Source organism: Protomyctophum bolini, assembly GCF_963924005.1.
Source record: "Protomyctophum bolini genome assembly, chromosome: 1".
Lineage (NCBI taxonomy): Eukaryota > Metazoa > Chordata > Actinopteri > Myctophiformes > Myctophidae > Protomyctophum > Protomyctophum bolini.
This window is the reverse complement of record NC_137862.1, coordinates 54457217-54462387: the sequence shown is the minus strand read 5'-3', so window position 1 is coordinate 54462387 and position 5171 is coordinate 54457217.

The following is a 5171-nucleotide window of genomic DNA, read 5'->3' as shown; positions in this document are numbered from 1 at the left end:
ATTGATTGATCTCTCTGCTGAATATATAACCACTGGGTGCTGTGTTTGTGCAGAGCAGCTCCGTTTTTTTGGGTGTAAGGGGCAGTTTGCTTTAACCGCGGCTAATAACGCAGGATTTATACTTGGGACTCGCGCGTCGACGTGCCGCTACATCGAAAAACAGCACATCAAAAAAATAGCAGATCTACAAGATCACAAAGTGTCACGGGGCGTGACGCTTCGCGGCGTTGTAGATTTGCTCCCATTTTCGACGAGCGGTGCGCCGCCGCCGGCACGTGACTTTGGTGAGTATACAAATCACACTTTAATGGTCATGGCTGGGAAGAAAAGAGGCTAATTTAGCTTTCAAAAGCTGCTTTTGCAACCCCGTCCATGGCTGCTCCTCCTGTTGTATACACAGTGCGGTTAAAAGCAAGCCTCCAGGCCTGGGCTCTGTCCTTTCTCTTTCACTCGAGACGTTAAAGGAGGAGGAGGAGGAGGAGGAGCGAGAGAGGTGGGACAGAAACCGTCCCAATGGCCTCCTGTATGTAGTACAGTGTGAAAGAACAACCAATCATATCTGGGGCGGGGGGGTGGGGGGGGGAAATGTCATATCGACGTATCAACCTTTCCGAGAACGACAGATTGCGAAGGGGGATTATAAGACATCAATCATAGGTCACATTCGTTTTGTCGCTATAGAATAATCACACGTTATTGAGAAGAAGAAGAAGAAGAGAGAAAAAAAAGGCACATTCATTTTTATTATCATCAAATTATTTATTTATTTAAACCTCATGCCCCCCCCCCCCCCCACACACCTTCATGCCGTCCTCCTCCTCCTCCTATTACCTCCTGAAAATCCCGTGCCACACATATTTATTACCTATCCTGTCCATCTAGGGGTTCTACTGTCTGCGAGTTACCAGTTCTATACGTTTGAGAGGGTCTTCTTTAGAATCGCTACACCCTCTTGCTATTATCTTGAAGTCTTCATGTGTGCAAACTCTGGTTTAAATATAGGGCACTGCATGAGGAGAGGTATGATTTTTTGGGGGTCTCCTCTGGGATGAGGATTAAACCCCCCTCTCGACCCCCCCCCGCCCCCAGATAGGTGAACAGGTCACCATATCCCCTCGTCGTTCACGTTTTTTCTCTTTTCATAGAGGAAAAGAAAGTACAGCTCTCTCCATTTTATTCACCCGTGCACCTGAGAAATGATTCCCCCACCCACCACCCCCACTTCCTGTATACTCCTATCTTATCACATATCACTCCTTTCTTCATATCCTTTTATTCCATTTTCACCTTAAAAAAAACACCGTACTGTATATATATATTATGATTATACCAAGATTTTTTTTTACTGTGAATGTTTTTGTGCTGCACCCCCCCCCCCCCCCCATTCTCCTGTAGTTTTATTGGTTGCTCTCATGTGGAATGTTTGTGCTGAGCCAATCGAATGTTGTGTTTACATTAAAGCCACACTTTTCCTAACTAACGTTGCCGTGTCTGTTTGACTCTGTACCAAAACAACAGCAATGTAATTAATTAGCTTCTTATTGATGATGCTGTCGGTTTGGTTTTTCGGATTATCGAGAAGCGCATTTTCCGTGGATAATGTACAAATCTAATTGAGGAGCGATTTTCCCCCACAAAGATAATAGTTCTGTTATTTTTCTTTCTATTTGCATCACTTCACAGTTCGCTTGTTTTCTCCTCATTGGATCGAATTGGTATTTTTTTGTTTTTTTGTTTTTTTAAGCTACTAAAGAGCCCATGGCCATGTTACTGAACAAACACTCAAGTCTATAGCAATGATTACTATCAGAATATAAGAGCCATTTACCTTTTTTGTCTTTATCTTTAGGACAGTTTAATTACAATAATACGTTTCTGACTTGTTATTTTACTAACTGATTCTAACAAAGACGTGTTAACCTGCATGTTTTGAAGTTTATCATTGGAGTTGATTCTAAACCATCTCTAACTAAGGTTAGACAGAAATTAGGCAGAACTATAAGAATGAACCTGTTCAACTCTTCGTTATATTGTCTTGTTAAGCCATTATAGGCTCAATTCAATTAGGACTGAGGCCGATTCTAAAAAAAAGAAAGCCTTCTAAATCCTACGTTTTCTGTCAGTGTGGTGCTCAACCTTTTTCATGTCAAGGACCCCTATAGAATTATCTGTAGCCTATTTGGCCCCGGACCCGTATCTGAAAATATGTTGTTCCAGGGATCCCCCCCAAAAGAAAAAAAACATTCGCTCTGAAAGAACATATATTCAAAGATTTGCGCCACATTTTCAAGATGTTTTTTTTCAAGAAATAGCAGATCTACACGCTCCGCTCGTAGCTAACGCAGCACTCGGTGCCGCGCAGCCCGCGCTATATGAGCTTGTAGATCTGCTATTCTTCAATAGCTAAAGTACATAACATAATGCTTCAAAACACCAAAGGGGTTCCCGTCCGGTTATAACAAAGCCGTCAGCTCGGATGTGGCACACACACTATTGCACGACGACAAGCACTCCGGGTATAAAATGCAAGCGGGTGGCCGAGATCAGCGGCATCAGCGTGCATGCATGCAGCCAACCCAGCCCAGCCCAGCCCAGCCAGCGGCTCTAAAATTATTAGGTTAAAATTGTCCCATCATCGCCAGCGCAGACAAGAAGCTATTCATATATTGAATGACGATGCTGGATGAGCGCGTCTGACCTGCTTCTGTCAGTCTAATGGAGATGATGTTCATTACCGCAGTACCGTTCCCGTGGCAGGCAGCAGAGACACCAGCAGTCCCACTGCGTGCGCTCTCTGCGGCAGCGCCCTGAATCACTTTATTATTACTTACAGCTGAGAAACTCCCCCGTTGTCACACACTTTTTACACAATTACACTTTACGTGTTTCCTATCCTGGATGGATTCAACCCGTTCTGACCTGAGATCAGATTCTAAAAAATGTCTTCTATACACATCCTGACAGTTTTCTGAAAAAGCTATACGTTTCTGTGTCAGTCGTTCTTTGATTTTTCAAAAAATATAGCAGACCTATGAGCTTGTAGATCTGCTATTTTTCAATAGCTAAAGTATAACATAATGCTAACACTAAAATGGGTTAAAATCTCACGACTGCGAAGAACTTTTGTTCTATAGGCCCGAGAAGAGATTCTTCAACAATTTAGCACAATAATAATAATATAAAATTCAAAGTGCAAACTTTTATTTCAAAGTCTACCTCTCTACAGCATACACCGATGCTTTGAGTGAGTGTGTGTTGTCTAGTACTCTATAGTTCTTTTCCCAACCCACAAATCCGTAGTGTAACTTGCAAGGGGGGGAGGGGAGGGGGGGGGGAATGTCAATTCCACACACAGCCATCCACAGCTATTTGCATAGTTCATAGAAATCACTCACACTAGTTTGCAATCATACCATGACCACAGCCACAGCACTCAGAAATCAGGTGAGGGTGCACATCACACTGGCTGCAGTGTAATTAGTGTAATAGTGCGATAAGTGCAATTGCGAGTCGCGCCGGTTGATTCGTTGGGTGAGAGAGAGCACGTGACATCATCAGGGATGGGAGCACGTGATGACGTGACATCACGTGACATCATCATCAGGGATGGAGATCCCTGATGTCATCAATATTAAGCCCATATATGGAGATCCCTGATAAATATTGGACAACAACTCTACATCTGACCTCAAACCCTTTTAGGTCTCCATATATGGAGCTGATCCTGTTCTGACATTCCATATGTTGATCCTACCCCATCCATCCTTCCTCTTCGATGTCTCCTTTTGACTGATACCGGTCCATTTAAACTCTAGACGGGCCCTGCCCCAAAGTTATTAGTGCAGCCGCGCCCGGCAGCCGGCGAAAACTAGAGTTCTTCACAGGCCCGAAAAATAAGATCTTACCCCCCCCCCCCATGCCAAAGCGCCAGCACTCGCCCAGCAGTCTGCTGTCACCCAGGCGGATGCGTGCACGCGACCTTTGCCCTTTACTGTACAAAAATCACACCTGTGTGAACTGAGTGGTGCAACTCCCCTCTCCTCTCCCTATCATTAGCAGGCAACAGTGCAGCACTAATACTATCTCTCTCTCTCTCTGTTTCTGGCACAACAGCGCCCCTACTGGTACGGTAGTCATAGTCATACTGGTGCTCATGAACCAACACATACATAGGCACACACATAGGTGAACACGGACATTGCTGTTCCTTGGAGTGGTTGCACCACTCAAAAACAAACTTTCAAGAGGGCATATTGCTGTCCAGAGGGCAAAAGGGCAGGTGCTCTATAGCACCACCTAATGCAGGGGTGCACACACCTTTTTGACTTGAGAACTGTAACGAAGTGGTCCTCCGTTACTGATATTTGGCACATTTCAAGATGTGTATTGGCACACAAAGGAAAAGTCATGAGTTGAACTGGTTTATTGAAAGTATTATGAACATGAAAATGCAATATGTGTCAGGGCAATAAGTACAATTATGTAATATGAGACTGTGTTATGGGTACTTGAATACTGACTGCTTCTGTTCTATCTGTTCCAGTGTGTTCGGGGAAAAAGAGTCCCCAAGCTACCAGAGCACCATATATTGGTCTGGACTGGACCACAGTGAAATGGCCATGGGGGTGGTTGAGTTATGCATTGGAGCTGCTAATGATAATGTGATATGTGGTTTATCTTGCAATAGTGGGAATCATTGATATTTACTTACCGGTGTAGGGATATAGATTTATAGGCTCATGTGATGTGGGTTATGTGGGGTTCAGAAGTGTTGCATGTTTAACCAGGTAGTATGGTAGAGTCCGCACTGATTGTTTCAGCTGCCTATAAAAGGCTGCCAGGGAGCACACACCCACTCAGTGTTAGATTCAGTGAGAGGGCATGGTGGAGCTGCACCCCAACATGCCCTATTTGTTTGCTGCCTGTGTTCTGCCATTTCCCATGCTGTCAACCTTCTTTTGGGAATAAACCACGGTGTGGCTGGCTGCTTTTTACCTCCTGACTCTGTGCTCATTTCCAGCCGCTTAGCAAGGCCGACACTACAAGAACTATACTTGCTAAATTACCAGCTCAACAAGACTCTAGCTGGAGCCCCACTTTGACATCTTGGTTCTCAGTAAAGACCAAGCTACAAACCTCCCAAAAGAAACAAATTCGACTATTCTCCTCGG